Below are 18,288 nucleotides of genomic sequence, written 5' to 3' on the forward strand. Positions count from 1 at the left end.
TGAGTATTCTCACTATTCTTACCATGAGTGGTATCTTTGTGTGACTGAGATGTTTATTGTGCTTACCTGTGTATCTTAATATTCTGCATTATGTCTTTGTGATTTATGCTGAGTATTGTTATTATGAGCTTATTGAGTTGGGACCGGAGGGTCCCAATGAGATACATTGACCAGAGGGTCTTATTGAGTTATAACCTAGAGTGGCTAATGAGTTGTGTGTGGTGTTTTGGGAACTCACTAAGCTTCGTGCTTACCGTGTTATGTGTTATGTGTTTCAGGTACTTCCGATGATCGCGGGAAGGCCCCGGCTTGATTGTACACACACTCGCATTGGAGACATGTTTTTGGAGGATCTTGGATTTTGTGATAAACAACTTTTGATATATATTGTGTTAATGTTGATACTTGAGATTTTTGGGAAATGTGACATGTGTTTATCGTGTTTGAAAATGAAAATTTTGTTTAGAAAATTTTCGGTGTTACAAGTTGGTATCAGAGCTTGGTTTGAGGGATTCGGGTGCACCTTTAGGTGTGTTTGGACTCAAACTGAGGATTAGAGAAAACTTCCAAAAGAAATGATTTTCTATAATGAGAAAGAGTTTTAAGAGAAAACGAGTTGGAGCGGTGTGTACAATCAGCCAGAGCCCGAACGGTGATTTCCCAAAATACCCTTACTTTTGTGTTATGAGATATTTATGAAATATTCTGTTAGAATTGCATGATAGAAAGTAGGCTAGGTATTTCATATTCTAGGGCTAGAGTTGCTTGATTTGTGATGCCTTAGCCTAGGAGATGCTTTTTGATCAGTGTTATCTGCTATTTGCTATGAGTATGTGTCGAGTTCTGAGTCGGGAAATGATCTAGGGGAGAGATACCTAGATGAGCTTGAGAGGGGTCTCCTAAGAGAGTAGTCTGTGATTTGTGAAATATAGAGTAAATGTGAATTACAATCCTAGGAGGAGGACTTTGGGTGACTATAGGCTTGGTGTGGAAGGTAGTATTGGGCCCGTACTACTAAAAGCTCTAACTCTACAGGCAGCCTAAGTAAGAATCCTTAGGATGCGAAGGAACAAGTAGGGGTGAGTGATCGAGTGTGAGTATACTCGAGCGAGTCTCTGATGGTTTTGTGTTGTGTTTCAGAGACATCATGGTAGCTACACGCCACACCCCAAAGAGCAGCGGCGTTAGCGAAGACGAAATTCGCAGGATGATTCATGACGAGGTGCCCGCAGCCATTCGGGAGGCTATTCCGGAGATGTTTGGGTCTATTAAGAACACTCTGATCGAGACATTTGATGTCACACCCCGACCGACGGCGGAAATTACCGGGGTTGCGACGTCATAACAATTGGATCACAGTCAACCACATATATCGAACACTTAACATATTTAAATCAATATATTACAAACCTTAAAGTGTTGGAATTGAAATTACATATTCATAGTTTAAACACACAACAGTAAATAAAAACAGTTCAAGAATATTCCCAAAAGAAAGGAACTATAGTTTCTTTAGAACCGATGTCCTACCTCCGGCTCCTTAGTTACCTGAGAATACATATTTTTTTGAAATACGTCAACAAAAATTGTTGGTGAGTTCCACAGGTTTTGACTCCGTGAGTTTATAAAAAGAAATCTTTATAAAACATGGAATGTTTAACAAAATAAGTTGTGCAAAACATGATCAACAATGTTACCGATATGCTTCGTGTGAGACCCGATACTTGAAATCCGATACAACTATCCATGTAAAAATACTTATAATAAAAGTGAATATTAACATATTTTTGTGAAACAAAATGTTTAGTATTTATGTAAATAAACAATACCAATCAGTTTAACATATTTTTGTGAAACAAAATATTTAGTATTTATATAAATAAACACTAACAATCAGTTTAACAATCTAAAAACAATATTTATAATACCTCATCCTAGTGTGTATTAGTATATTTGTATCCAGGACTTTGTTATAATTCCTGATTGTTTGAGTTTGAAGACTTTTGGTTGTAATGCTTAATAATATAAAGCTACCAAAGTTTTATCGGGACAACGGTCGTATGTGTCTTTATACGATCGGGACAACGGTCGTATGTGTCCCTATACGAGTTTAAACAGTACGTCGACTGTAAGTGACCATACACATGTTTAGACAGTACTCCGACTGTAAGTGACCATACTAATTGTTTAGACAGTACTCCGACTGTAAGTGACCAACAAAGTTTATACAACACCCCGGCTGTGAGTGACCAAAGTTGACATAATTCAAATCATCTTATTTTATAAAGTTGTCAACATTATTATATTTATAATACTTGTTATAAGTTACACTTGTGTAACTCTTAAAGTATGTGTGAATTAAACATTATCATAATTTGTGTATTTCTCATTTACAACAAAACTTTATATTTATATTTGAAAAAAAAAAACAAACAGCAAGGTTTATCAAAAGGGCAATTCTGTCCATGATTTTAGAATAATTATAGAAAAATCATCGTAAGTCGAAATTGCGATCTGTAAACTCTCAGAGCTTAGAAAATGAGTCTACTTTGTCCATAATTTTTACCCTGAACTTAAGTGGTTCTCAACCAGAGTGAAAATGTTCACTTTTACATACTGGTCCGAAAATGTTCTGAAATGATAGGCAGTTTTGTAAAAATCATTATAAATTGTACAAAAATCGTATGAACGCGTGCGAGTAGTCCTTGGAAAGGTATAAACCTGAACTATTTCCATATTGTACAGTTTTGAAATCCATTGAGTTTAAGGAGGGCAAAACAGTCCGTGAACAGACCATAACGTTTCTGTGAAAAGCTGAAATTTAAGCTTATATATATTTAGTGATATAACTTGCATTTTTAGCTAGCAAAGCCTTTAAATCTTTCAACTATAATTTATTTAGTGTGTATTCTCCCCCAAAACTTGTAACACATAAAATAGGGGCCGTAGAAAACTCACTTTTGTCGCGTAGAGTTATTCGGGTTGAGAATGGTTCGTGCGGTTTCCGGTTCCACTCAAGTTTGTGATTCGAGTATTCTTTTGGATGTCTTAACACATAAAGACATATATTTACATGTATGTTAGACTTTTATCATGTCTTAAATCATTTAAAATCAGTGGGTTTGATGATAAAAAGAAAGAGTATAAATCAAGAATATACCTAGCTCCAACTTGGATCAAAAGTATGTTGCCAAAAGGTGGTGGAATAACACAAGCTTTTAGAGAGGTAAAGGGTAACTTTCTCAGGGGTTTTAAGTGTTTGAAAGTTGCTACATATGGTGGAATTTAAATCTCGAAAATGGGCAGAAAGATGAAGAACTTTTGGATGTTTGTTTGATGCTCCAAAACAGCCACTGTTTTGGCTATGTTGTTGTCACGAAAATTTCACAGCAAAAGGGTAAGAAAAAAAGATAGTTTACTCACTGTTTTGAATCTCTAATATTGAGTAGCATAACAACTAACTTCCAGGGGTATTTGGTGGTGAAAATATCAAGCAAAAGGGAGGTGTAGATGGATGAAATGGTGGCTGAAACACAAAAGGGACATCAACCCTTTAGTTCATGGTTTTGATGGCTTTGGAAGGAAGTTCTTATGGCTAAAAATGAGATGAAGGTTGAGAGTATTTCCCTGGAGTATTGGCTGGTGAATTGAGGGTAAAATGAAGAGTAAATTTCGTGGTTATGATGGAGGAAAAAGTGGAAGAGGATAAGGGGACAAAACCTAGACTAGCTTGTGAGTGGATGTGAGTTTAAGTGATGTTATCTTGCCTAGCCACTTGCTTGAGTGGTTGCTTAGAGATAGGGTTAGTTAACTAACTAAATACTAGTTAGTTAGTTAACTAGGAGTTCTAGAAGGTCTTCTAGTTAGTTAAAGATAATAATACATATGTACAAATACATACATGTATACTTAGTATAAAATAACAATGCAGTTTTTGTGTATTTGAACTTAAATGTTTATGTTTTATTCTTTTTATTCAAAAACACTAAAATACATTCTAATTATGCCTTATAATAATTCATTTTATATTTTTATTTATTTAAATATAAAATTTATTGACAAGGTATAATTTCGTGATATTTAACCGGTTAACGATATCGTTAAAAATGTTTCGTCACTTTGGTTCGTATATTTGTCAAATTTAGATTCTTCACAACTATTAAGCACAAGTTTTACATAGAACTTAACTTATTCATCAAGTGAAGACATGTTGATACCGAAATTAAGTTTGTTGCGTTCAAATTACGTTATATGCAAATTTTCACAAACCGGTCATGGTTCGTAGTTATACGTCGTAACGAAAATTATTATTAGTTACTTGTTTTATATTTCACAAGAACTTGTCTAAATACAACAGGTTAAATTCCTTCAACCATTTTTGATAAAATATTCATAATACTTAAAAGTCAAAACATAGCATCGTACGATCGTTCCTGTTTTTACCAATTGTTACATTCTCCCCCCGTTAAAAGAATTTCGCCCCGAAATTTAACTTGTAGACGAGACATCACCAAACAATTGGGGGTATTTATTTTTCATTTGATCTTCGCGTTCCCAGGTAAATTCTGGTCCTCGCTGAGAGTTCCAACGAACTTTCACAATAGGAATACGACTTTGTTTTAAATGTTTTACTTCTCGATCCATAATTTCCACAGGTTCTTCAACGAAGTGGAGTTTTGTGTTTAGTTGTATCTCATCGAGAGGTACTACATTGGTGTCGTCGGACAGACACTTTTTCAGGTTTGATACATGGAATACGTCGTGTACTTTGCTCAGTTCTTGAGGTAGCTTTAGTCGATAAGCTACAGGACCAATTCTGTCAAGGATTTCAAAAGGTCCAATGTATCTTGGGTTAAGCTTTCCTCGTTTTCCAAAACGAATCATACCCTTCCAGGGCGAGACTTTTAGCATCACTCGATCTCCAACTTGGAATTCTAGAGGTTTACGCCTTATATCAGCATAACTTTTCTGACGGTCACGCGCTGCCTTAATTCGATCCTTGATTTGAATGATTTTCTCGGTCGTTTCATGGATTATCTCTGGCCCAGTACGCAGTGTGTCATTTGTGTGTGCTCGGGCCAGTTGGGTATCCCCGACCTCTGCCCAACATATAGGCAATCGACATTTGCGTCCGTATAAAGCTTCGAATGGTGCTGCTTTCAGGCTGGTGTGATAACTATTATTATAGGAAAACTCAATCAACGGTAGATGAGTATCCCAAGAATTTTCAAAGTCAATTACACAAGACCGTAGCATATCTTCTAGGGTCTGAATGGTTCGTTCACTTTGACCATCTGTCTGTGGGTGGTAAGCTATGCTTATATCTAAGCGGGTTCCCAGGGATTTGTGAAGTGATTGCCAGAACCTTGATGTGAACCTACTATCCCTATCCGAGATAATAGAGGTTGGCACTCCATGAAGCTTGACAATTTCCCTGAGATATGTTCTCGTCAGCTTTTCCATTTTGTCAGTTTCCTTGATTGGTAGGAAATGGGCAGACTTAGTTAATCTATCAACCACTACCCAAATATTGTCATAGCCACTAGGAGTCTTGGGCAGCTTTGTGATAAAGTCCATTGCAATTTGCTCCCATTTCCACTCGGGAATCTCCGACTGTTGCAGTAATCCCGAGGGCTTTTGATGCTCTGACTTGACCTTAGAGCAAGTCAGGCATTTGCCCACGTAAGTGGCAATCTTAGCCTTCATATTAGGCCACCAATACAATTTCTTCAGATCTAGATACATCTTGTCGGAGCCAGGATGTACGGAATATCTTGATCTATGAGCTTCGTCCATGACTAAGCTTCTAATGTTACCAAACTTTGGTGTCCAGATTCTGTTCATGAAGTAACGAGTTCCATCATCCTTAAGCTCGAAATGTTTATCTATTCCCCGTAAACCTTCTTCTCCAACATTCTCCTCTTTCAGAGCATCTATTTGAGCTTCACGAATATGGGTATTAAGGTTTGAATGGATGGTCATAGTTAGCGCTTTCACTCGTCGTTGTTTCTTATGCTCTTTACGACTTAAAGCATCAGCTACAACGTTCGCTTTTCCAGGATGATACCGAATCTCACATTCATAATCGTTCAATAACTCAATCCATCTTCTTTGCCTCATATTTAGTTCTTTTTGATCAAATATGTGTTGGAGACTCTTATGGTCGGTAAAAATGATACATTTCGTTCCATATAAGTAGTGTCTCCAAATCTTCAAGGCAAAGACTACTGCTCCCAATTCTAAGTCGTGTGTTGTGTAGTTATTTTCATGGATCTTCAGTTGTCGTGAGGCATATGCAATAACATTCTCTCTCTGCATTAAAACACACCCCAATCCTTGAATTGACGCATCACAGTATACGACAAAATCTTCGGTTCCTTCAGGTAAGGATAGGATTGGTGCACTACACAACATCTGTTTCAACTTTTGGAATGCAGCTTCCTGCTTATCTCCCCAGTCGAACCTCATTTCTTTTTGTGTTAATGTAGTGAGTGGCTTGGATATTTTGGAAAAATTCTCTATGAATCTCCTATAGTAGCCGGCAAGGCCTAAGAATTGTCGCACTTCGGTTGGTGTTCTTAGTACATCCTAATTCTTAACTGCTTCGATTTTTGTGGGATCCACATGTATTCCTCTGTTACTTACTACATGCCCTAGGAAATGTACCTCTCTAATCCAAAATTCACATTTGGAGAATTTTGCATACAACTTTTCCTTTCTCAGCAGTTCCAAGATCAATTTCAGATGTTGGCCGTGTTCCTCTTTAGTTCGTGAATAGATTAGAATGTCGTCAATAAACACTATAACGAACTTATCTAAGTATGGTTTGCATACACGATTCATATAATAGTTAAAAAAAATATTTTTAAACTTAATAACATATGCTTCATTATATTAAACAGTAACATCCGAGTACATTAGTCTTTACCATTCTTTAAAATGTAAAGACCTATAATTAGTGGTACAAAGACCAACTAATAAACAAATAAAGTTTACTTATTCTTACATATGCTAATACATATCCGAAAAGTTTGTCACCAAAACTTTTAGTATCTCAAATATGCTACACAAAATTTACACATACAAATAAAAGAATGTCCTATCGACACTTATTGACTTCACTTATTGACCTGTGATCGTACTTTTACTTGTAAAACGCCAAGTTTTTAGTTTATCAACTACTTCGCTTAGGTTGGATAATCCATGAGGCCCGACCAAAATAAAACTTAGGTGCACATCTATGTTTAGTCATGGTATGACCTATGTTTTAAGAAACCTATTTGAGTATTTGATCTAAATCCTTGTGTTTAAGTTTATTAGATTCATTAACTTTTAAGTGTTGTAGGATAAGGATATTTCTTAAACCTACTAGAGTAATCCCTAGACTATAGTTGTATTTTTCCAAAAAAAGAAAATACTAAGTTCTCTATAGTCGTTAGCTCTGATACCAATCTGTCACACCCCGACCGACGGCGGAAATTGCCGGGGTTGCGACGTCATAACAATTGGATCACAGTCAACCACATATATCGAACACTTAACATATTTAAATCAATATATTACAAACCTTAAAGTGTTGGAATTGAAATTACATATTCATAGTTTAAACACACAGCAGTAAATAAAAACAGTTCAAGAATATTCCCAAAAAGAAAGGAACTATAGTTTCTTTAGAACCGATGTCCTACCTCCGGCTCCTTAGTTACCTGAGAATACACATTTTTTTAAAATACGTCAACAAAAATTGTTGGTGAGTTCCACAGGTTTTGACTCCGTGAGTTTATAAAAAGAAATCTTTATAAAACATGGAATGTTTAATCAAATAAATTGTGCAAAACATGATCAACAATGTTACCGATATGCTTCGTGTGAGACCCGATACTTGAAATCCGATACAACTATCCATGTAAAAATACTTATAATAAAAGTGAATATTAACATATTTTTGTGAAACAAAATGTTTAGTATTTATGTAAATAAACAATACCAATCAGTTTAACATATTTTTGTGAAACAAAATATTTAGTATTTATATAAATAAACACGAACAATCAGTTTAACAATCTAAAAACAATATTTATAATACCTCATCCTAGTGTGTATTAGTATATTTGTATCCAGGACTTTGTTATAATTCCTGATTGTTTGAGTTTGAAGACTTTTGGTTGTAATGCTTAATAATATAAAGCTACCAAAGTTTTATCGGGACAACGGTCGTATGTGTCTTTATACGATCGGGACAACGGTCGTATTTGTCCCTATACGAGTTTAAACAGTACGTCGACTGTAAGTGACCATACACATGTTTAGACAGTACTCCGACTGTAAGTGACCATACTAATTGTTTAGACAGTACTCCGACTGTAAGTGACCAACAAAGTTTATACAACACCCCAGCTGTGAGTGACCAAAGTTGACATAATTCAAATCATCTTATTTTATAAAGTTGTCAACATTATTATATTTATAATACTTGTTATAAGTTATACTTGTGTAACTCTTAAAGTATGTGTGAATTAAACATTATCATAATTTGTGTATTTCTCATTTACAACAAAACTTTATATTTATATTTGAAAAAAAAAACAAACAGCAAGGTTTATCAAAAGGGCAATTCTGTCCATGATTTTAGAATAATTATAGAAAAATCATCGTAAGTCGAAATTGTGATCTGTAAACTCTCAGAGCTTAGAAAATGAGTCTACTTTGTCCATAATTTTTACCCTGAACTTAAGTGGTTCTCAACCAGAGTGAAAACGTTCACTTTTACATACTGGTCCGAAAATGTTCTGAAATGATAGGCAGTTTTGTAAAAATCATTATAAATTGTACAAAAATCGTATGAACGCGTGCGAGTAGTCCTTGGAAAGGTATAAACCTGAACTATTTCCATATTGTACAGTTTTGAAATCCATTGAGTTTAAGGAGGGCAAAACAGTCCGTGAACAGACCATAACGTTTCTGTGAAAAGCTGAAATTTAAGCTTATATATATTTAGTGATATAACTTGCATTTTTAGCTAGCAAAGCCTTTAAATCTTTCAACTATAATTTATTTAGTGTGTATTCTCCCCCAAAACTTGTAACACATAAAATAGGGGCCGTAGAAAACTCACTTTTGTCGCGTAGAGTTATTCGGGTTGAGAATGGTTCGTGCGGTTTCCGGTTCCACTCAAGTTTGTGATTCGAGTATTCTTTTGGATGTCTTAACACATAAAGACATATATTTACATGTATGTTAGACTTTTATCATGTCTTAAATCATTTAAAATCAGTGGGTTTGATGATAAAAAGAAAGAGTATAAATCAAGAATATACCTAGCTCCAACTTGGATCAAAAGTATGTTGCCAAAAGGTGGTGGAATAACACAAGCTTTTAGAGAGGTAAAGGGTAACTTTCTCAGGGGTTTTAAGTGTTTGAAAGTTGCTACATATGGTGGAATTTAAATCTCGAAAATGGGCAGAAAGATGAAGAACTTTTGGATGTTTGTTTGATGCTCCAAAACAGCCACTGTTTTGGCTATGTTGTTGTCACGAAAATTTCACAGCAAAAGGGTAAGAAAAAAAGATAGTTTACTCACTGTTTTGAATCTCTAATATTGAGTAGCATAACAACTAACTTCCAGGGGTATTTGGTGGTGAAAATATCAAGCAAAAGGGAGGTGTAGATGGATGAAATGGTGGCTGAAACACAAAAGGGACATCAACCCTTTAGTTCATGGTTTTGATGGCTTTGGAAGGAAGTTCTTATGGCTAAAAATGAGATGAAGGTTGAGAGTATTTCCCTGGAGTATTGGCTGGTGAATTGAGGGTAAAATGAAGAGTAAATTTCGTGGTTATGATGGAGGAAAAAGTGGAAGAGGATAAGGGGACAAAACCTAGACTAGCTTGTGAGTGGATGTGAGTTTAAGTGATGTTATCTTGCCTAGCCACTTGCTTGAGTGGTTGCTTAGAGATAGGGTTAGTTAACTAACTAAATACTAGTTAGTTAGTTAACTAGGAGTTCTAGAAGGTCTTCTAGTTAGTTAAAGATAATAATACATATGTACAAATACATACATGTATACTTAGTATAAAATAACAATGCAGTTTTTGTGTATTTGAACTTAAATGTTTATGTTTTATTCTTTTTATTCAAAAACACTAAAATACATTCTAATTATGCCTTATAATAATTCATTTTATATTTTTATTTATTTAAATATAAAATTTATTGACAAGGTATAATTTCGTGATATTTAACCGGTTAACGATATCGTTAAAAATGTTTCGTCACTTTGGTTCGTATATTTGTCAAATTTAGATTCTTCACAACTATTAAGCACAAGTTTTACATAGAACTTAACTTATTCATCAAGTGAAGACATGTTGATACCGAAATTAAGTTTGTTGCGTTCAAATTACGTTATATGCAAATTTTCACAAACCGGTCATGGTTCGTAGTTATACGTCGTAACGAAAATTATTATTAGTTACTTGTTTTATATTTCACAAGAACTTATCTAAATACAACATGTTAAATTCCTTCAACCATTTTTGATAAAATATTCATAATACTTAAAAGTCAAAACATAGCATCGTACGATCGTTCCTGTTTTTACCAATTGTTACATTTGACGAGCGATATGTTGTTGTTTCTGAGGCTGCTGCTGGTGCAACTGTCACTGCTGCCAGGCCACAGGGGGTGACTCGTTGCTGTATCGGGAGTTCAGCAACACGAAGCCACCAAAGTTTGATGGGACACAGGATCCGATTGTTGCGATGAGATGGATCTCTGACATTGAGGGGTGTTTCTATACATGTTCGTGTCCAGAGCATTTGAGGGTGCGGTTCGCGCTGAACCAGCTTTGCTTAGGAGCGAAGGACTGGTGGAAGTTCGCGACAGCCAGTTTTACTCCTGCAGAGCATACTGCAGTGACTTGGGAGAGGTTTGTTGAGATGTTCCGAAATGAGTATGTTCCCCCGGTGGAGAGGGAACGTTTGGCCCAAGAATTTATGTCTCTCAGATAGAAGACAGAGTCGGTGACTGAGATTACGCGGATGTTTCACGAGAGGGTGTTGTTCTGCCCGAGCATGTGTCGACTGAGCAGGCACACATGAGCCGGTATTTGAGCATTCTGAGGAGGGATATTCGAGAGTTCGTGGCGAACTCGTCTTATCGGACATTTGTTGAGCTTCAGGCAAATGCCAAGAGGAGGGGATCGAGCTGGAGACTTGGGTCAGGGAGGATGCGGAGTCTCAGGGGAGAGACCGGCGGCCGGTGCAGTCGCAGCCGGAAGCTAAGCGGGTTAAGCCTGTTGATTCGAGATCAATAGGCCAGAAGGGACGCGCTTATGGCAAGTGCGGCAAGAGTCATGAGGGGTCTTGCCGAGCAGGGATTTGCTACAAGTGTGGCAAGGAGGGGCATATGGCGAAGGATTGCCCTAAGGGATTTGCAGTCTGCTTCCACTGCAACCAAACCGACCATCGGAAGGCCGAGTGCCCTCAGCTTGTTCAGGGATCAACCCAGGGTTCCACTCCTACTGCTTTGCGTACCACTGATGTTTGGCCGGTGAAGGCCGAGGTTCCGAGGGCTCGTGGGAGAGCTTTTCAGCTGACAGCGGAGGAGGTCCGTGCAGCACCTGATGTCGTGGCTGGTACATATTCCTTTATTGTTTATTTTGAGACTTATTGTGCTTATTCTGTGCTATATTTTAGGTACATTTCTTGTAAGTTTTGTACCTGCTTTAGCGTTATTTGATTCGGGTGCGAGTCGATCATTCGTGTCTTTAGCTTTTAGTCGTCACATCAGCATCTGACGTGAGGCGTTGAGTCGACCTCTGAGGGTTTCTATAGCTGATGAGCATGCGGTTTTTGCTACTGATGTATTCTGAGGATGTGTGCTGGAGATTTTTGGTGTCGATTTTCCGATTGACCTGGTACCGATCGCGACGGGTGATGTCTATGTCATTGTGGGCATGGATTGGTTGAGCCGTTTTGGAGCAGTGATCGACTGCGAGCGACAGTTGGTGACTATACAAGACCCTAGTGGGGGAGTGCTTACAGTTTATGGCGAGGGTACCAGATCTGGGTCAGCCTTCTGCTCTGCTGCCAGGGCGAGGCAGAGTTTGCAGCAGGGTTGTATGGGTTTCTTAGCGTACGTGATGGATATGCGGATTGTTTCAGAGAGGTCGAGTTCTATCTCTGAAGTTCCGAGAGTGTGCGAGTTTCCTGATGTTTTTCCTGAGGAGTTGTCGGGTGTGCCTCCCGAGAGGCAAGTGGAGTTTCGGATTGATTTGGTTCCGGGAGCGGCGCCTATCACCAAGGCACCTTATCGCCTTGCGCCACCAGAGATGCAGGAGTTATCTTCACAGCTTCAGGAGCTGCTGGGGAAGGGATTTATTCGACCGAGTAGCTCACCGTGGGGAGCGCCGATCCTTTTTGTCAAGAAAAAGGATGGTCCACACCGGATGTGCATTGATTACCGGGATTTGAACAAGCTAACGGTCAAGAACCGTTATCCACTTCCGAGGATCGATAATTTATTCGATCAGCTGCAAGGGACATCTTGGTTTTCCAAGATTGATTTGAGATCTGGATATCACCAGATGAGAGTATGCGAGGAAGATATTCAGAAGGCGGCCTTTAGAACTCGTTATGGGCATTACGAGTTTGTGGTGATGCCTTTCGGGCTCACCAACACACCGGCGGCGTTCATGGATCTCATGAACCGGGTGTGCAGGCCTATGTTCGATCAGTCGGTGATCGTGTTCATCGATGACATCTTGGTGTATTCAAGGTCCAGAGAACAGCATGAGGAGCATCTGCGAGAGGTTCTTGGGGTATTGAGGTCAGAGAGGTTGTATGCCAAATTCTCCAAGTGTGATTTCTGGTTACGAGAGGTCCAGTTCCTGGGGCATCTCGTTAATCAGAATGGGATATTGGTCGATCCGACCAAGATTGAGGCGGTTATGCAATGGGAGGTGCCGCGGTCCCCATCCGAGATCAGGAGTTTTCTGGGATTGGCTGGCTACTATCGGAGATTTATCAGAGATTTTTTCAAGATTGCGGTTCCTCTTGCCAGATTGACCCGGAAGGGCGTTACTTTTGTTTGGGGGCCTGATCAGCAGGCATTATTCGAGACTCTTCGCCAGAGATTGTGCGAAGCTCCAGTGTTAGCACTTCCGGAGGGAGTGGAGGACTTCGTAGTCTATTGTGATGCGTCCATTTCAGGGATGGGTGCAGTGTTGATGCAGAGGGGTCATGTGATAGCATATACGTCGAGGCAGTTGAAGCCCCATGAGACTAGATATCCCACCCATGATTTGGAGTTAGGGGCGGTGGTGTTCGCCCTCAAGATTTGGCGCCACTATCTTTTGTTGGGTTTTGAGCAATCTAACACTCCTAAGGTGTACATGCAACCCTAGAAACCTTGGATCTATGTTTGACTAAGATACATGCAAAATTGATTTCCAAGCTTCATAATCCTATCTAGCATACATGGGGAACTTTTAATGTAAAAGCAAGCTAGAAAAACATACCTTGTAGTAGTTTGGATTCCTTGAAAACCTTGAGAGCCAAGCACCCCAAGTGTGATGCCTCAAATGTCTCACACAACACCAAATGCACTTGGAATAAACTTTGAGAGAAATGTCACGCTCTTGAAATCGGCTAGCCCTCTTCTTACTTGCTTAAGTTGCCGATTTTGGTGAACATATGGATCCTTATATAGTGTGTTACAACTAGGGTTACACCAAGTAACCCCTAATTGTCATGACCTTTCATTTCCATGACCCATGGGTTCTATAAACACCGTGGAGCATCCATGGAGCATCCTATGGGTTTTAGCCCAACTTGATAATCCATGGAGCATAAGTCCACTATACAAGTATGGATGATTTACACAATCAACCCATATATTTAATTAGTCTTCTTTTGATCACTTAATTAATTCCAAATTAATTCTTGATCAATACTAATTAAATAATCCTATTAATATATTAGAACTTATATTAATAAACCATAAGTGTTATTTCTCTCATTTTAGTCTATCCAAATGCATGATGCCATGCAACCCAAATGGACCAAGCCGGGTCGGGTCAAGTACATACCAAATATAGTTATGGACTTAGACATCTTATCCAACAGTCTCCCACTTGGATAAGTCTAATAACTATAGCTGCAAGTGTGACTTCAGGAACCGATCAGCAATCGTAGCTCTTTCAAAGTTTCTCGGAACTGAGAAGATGATGTTACGCCATTTAAGATAAGTGATCATATAATCCTCTGTTCTAGATATCAGCCAGACAAATACATGGAACAATGTCTTACTTATTGTCCAGCAGTTTGTTTCTCGTTTTCCGATTTGTTTGACATAGAACTTAAGTGAACAGATCAACTTAGTTCTGACCGGGCCCGGTACATGGGTCAACACAAAATGATCGAGGGGACCAGATATCACTTCTAATCCAAGAAGGAACATATAAACTTCGACTCATATGCTTGTTCTACTACTTGTTGAATCACACACAAAAGCACGTTTTATAACATCGAGTTACCAATGTGTTTTCGTATGATCAATGCATAACCAACTCATAGGCAACAAGTCATATCTCTAGGTTTGAAGACTTATACGATATTACCGTCTCATGATCACTCAAGATAAATTCCATGAAGTGATACCAGTGAGCGTGGGTTTAATCCAATACTCAGAACTTATGAGCACTCATGAGTGTTGTAGCACCACTTTGTCCAACATCTTAGACCTCTACAAGCCAACCCATGATAGTCTTGATTCATATCTACTTCCAACATATGAGTGACTGTGGATGGTTTGAATAACTTAGTCATTCAGGAAGAGCGACTTAGTTATTCTGGAAGTCAAAACATGCAAAGTGAAACACAAGAATAATCGAATCAACTATGGTCTCAGAACTTATGAATATAAATAAAACACCTTTTATTTATCACCATATTGATTACACATCATTTATTGTATACTGTTTCAAACTATCAACTTTATACTTGAATTAAAACAATAGCTGTCCCATGCTCCGAGCATGTACACTATGTTTTCTAAACACTAGTCATGTCATACACGAAATATGCACACTATGTTTTTCCAAACATTAGTTATGCCATACACCAAGTATGCACACTAAGTTTGTCTATGATCTTTACTCTATGAAATAGATCGATTTTGAACATAATTTCAATGATACTCATTTCACAATCCCAAATCCTTACCGCAAATGGAAGAACTCCAAATTCCTGCCATTTACCTAAATCTGTTAGATTCTAAACTTATATGCATTGGTCCTCTTGTAATGATTATGCACAAAGTCACAAAGACTTGTCAACAGACATTACAGAGTATTCCAATGGAGATCAATTCCATGGAAACGAAGTCTCATATTCAAAGTTCATTGCTTTGAACATTCTTCTTGCATTGAGTTTCCTAATCTTACACAGATTTAATAAATAGCTTCCACCTATGGGAACATTTCCATATTCCCCTTTTGACTATTACTCCTGAACAAGAGTTGCCTCTTTTCAGAATATGTCAATATGGTCCTTCCAAAATTAACACTATACTTCCAACTGTCCCTGAGCAACCAATCTTTGGTAAACCTTAGATTGTCCTCGACAATTGCTTAATCAAATTAGTCATATCTATTTCTAGTACTTTTTCCCTCTTAATGCTCTGGTCATTTTGGAAAAATTTAGAACATATGAATATTATAGCACATGCAATCGATCCTATATCTGAATCATATGGGACACGATTCATAAAGACATGATACTAAACCAGTCTTTTGCTATAATATTTCTATTTCTATTTGCCAAGTTCTCATAATTCAGATTATGACAAAGGGATGTCGTAATCATAATCGAATTTTAGAACGCAAAAAAATGGACCCATATATAGAATTTCCTTATGTTGAGCCATTCCAACATGAAATTCATATATATATCCTTGACTAATTATGATTAAAACCTCAATCTAAGCTTTTAGAATTGAAGTGAAGTATAATTTCCTTTCCCTTAATTATACCAAAACAACTTTTTCCCAATTGAAACCTTTTGTTTTCTATAATTAACATTGCTAACTTGCAACACTTATTATAATTATCATGCTCCCACTTGCATGATGATTATTAGCATAATACTTATGCTCCCACTAGCTTTGACATGTACTCAGAAATCAGCTGGACTTCTAGAAATCAATACTTTATTGACCTTCTTACCAAAGTTCATATTTCTGATACGAGATGCTTTGATAAAACTTTATCAAAATCATACACCTTTCCTTATATAGCACACATGTGTGTCTAAACAATTTCAGAACTATGAAAAGGGATGCCGTAATCATAGTCTCAATTGTTTAGACCTTTTCCATTTCTCACCATTCCATGTTAGTGTGCCGGTTAACCACGCACGCTCCACTAACGACTTTGAGAATGCAAATATCACAATTGCTATCTAGTTAAAATCTACTTAGTGAAAGTGTTTCCCCACCATCATTTTCATGAATCGGAGAGAAACCTTATGACACTTAGATTTTATGGTGTATGTGTTCTTATCCATGTGAATTTGTCAAAACCATAATCACAAGACAAGGTTAGTGACAAATCCAAACTCTTATGGATTGAACTTGTTCAGTCTTAACTTCTTGCCACCTGGCAGCTCAAGGGCCTGCCATTGCTTCCAAGTTGTTATGCAACCAGTTGAGAACTCTCAGAACTCATATGCAAAGCCAACTTTAACTGGAATGGGCACAGAAATAGGAATATGTCAACACGATAGGTTATAAACCTCAAGTCGTGTGCTAGTGATAAACTATAGGGTTTTTTTTCTTCTTGATTAGATCTGGAAGTTTTTCCAAGATCTTTAAGACTCCCACTGTCCTATTGACATATAAGACTCACTTGCCAAATATTCAAGAGATAGTGCGGATTCTTTATCAAGACAAACACTTCACACAATTGGCCTAAGTTGGTCTTTGTTTTATCCGAAACATCACAACTTACCAATTTCAAATGTACAAGAGTAGGACACTTTTACTAAGTGTTATAAACCTTTCTTTAAGATATGTCACTCAACTTACAGTCTTGGATTATGACTCTAAGAATTGTTTTGGAACTAAGTATGACTCATCTTCTTGATTCAACCATTTCAGCAATTCTTGATTCCTCTTCTTAGCCATAGGAATGAACTAAGATGTCCTTAGAGGACCAATTGTGATATGGTTTCTTAATCATTAAGATGATCACAAAACATGATACTAAAGTACTCTCCCATCTTTTCAGATTTGAGAAACTTTTATCTTTCTGCCTAATATGATTCTTCTCATTCGTTCTGTCATACATCAAAGCTTTTCCAATGTTTCAGAATTATACTTAACTTGTAAGTATAACCATATTTACTAAAACTTTGTAAATCATGACGAATAGTATTATCAATCTTTTGTGGCGGACTTGACTAGTGCACAAGAATGTGTACTCGATCCTTAGTCCTTCACTTGACTCACATACACATGTGAACAAGGAATTAGTCTTAATTTTCCAAAGCTGAAAGTTCTCATTCATCATACTATACAACTTGCATTATTCCAAGTTTCGGTCCAAATGAAACTTGGTTGATGAGAATATTCCTTATTTGGTAAATTTAGACATTACCACAAATGATAGAATCAAATTCACATTTCCATTATTGCTAGAACCATATAACATCAATTTTCCATAAAATGCCATTGCAAGGAGATATAATAAAATAAAACAAAATTTTATTTATTTATAAATACGGAAAAAAAAAACTTTTTTTCTTACAATGCAACTTTAAATAAAACTATGTTATTACATATTTTCTAGCAATCTATCATACCTCCTAAATAGTAGCTCAAGAATCCGATCTTCAACCATGTGATAGAAATCAATCTTCGCGATCAGATTCAGCATACTCTTTATCTAAGTTTTCTTCCCTTTGCTTGATCCTGCCAAACATCAAAATGTAACTTAGTCACATCACGTATTAATAATCAGCAATTAGGAACTTAAAGGAGTTAGATAGTGGACTTACCTGAATCAAAGTCAAACTTTTTGATTCTTCTTCCTTTCAGATCCTTCAGGTAGCTAGGGCAGCTTCGCTTCCAATGCCCTTTTTCCTCACAATGAAAACATATAGACTTTTCGGGAATGGTACAAAAAGCTATTCCAGACTTTGACTTTCTCTTTACCTTCCGGTCAACCGGGTTGACCAAGGCTAATCCCTTTCCATTGGGAAGAGAAAGCTTTTCTGGACTACCAATGTT

The 18,288-nt window shown here is 37.3% G+C and overlaps 2 long non-coding RNA genes across 2 annotated transcripts; both read right to left on the minus strand.

Annotated features, from left to right (window-relative positions):
• Window positions 1-1,391: 1,391 nt before the first annotated feature.
• On the minus strand, window positions 1,392-3,697 carry LOC145158965 (uncharacterized). Its single transcript, XR_013737382.1, has 3 exons — window positions 3,161-3,697; window positions 2,959-3,047; window positions 1,392-1,548 (listed from the first exon to the last, which is right to left on the minus strand). It is a non-coding gene; the product is annotated as an uncharacterized LOC145158965 (long non-coding RNA).
• A 3,846-nt stretch (window positions 3,698-7,543) lies between these two features.
• LOC145158966 (uncharacterized) lies at window positions 7,544-9,854 on the minus strand. Its single transcript, XR_013737384.1, has 3 exons — window positions 9,318-9,854; window positions 9,116-9,204; window positions 7,544-7,706 (listed from the first exon to the last, which is right to left on the minus strand). It is a non-coding gene; the product is annotated as an uncharacterized LOC145158966 (long non-coding RNA).
• Window positions 9,855-18,288: the final 8,434 nt, after the last annotated feature.

Source organism: Lactuca virosa, chromosome 2 (assembly GCF_052849685.1).
Source record: "Lactuca virosa cultivar CGN04683 chromosome 2, Lactuca_virosa_CGN04683_v6, whole genome shotgun sequence".
NCBI lineage: Eukaryota > Viridiplantae > Streptophyta > Magnoliopsida > Asterales > Asteraceae > Lactuca > Lactuca virosa.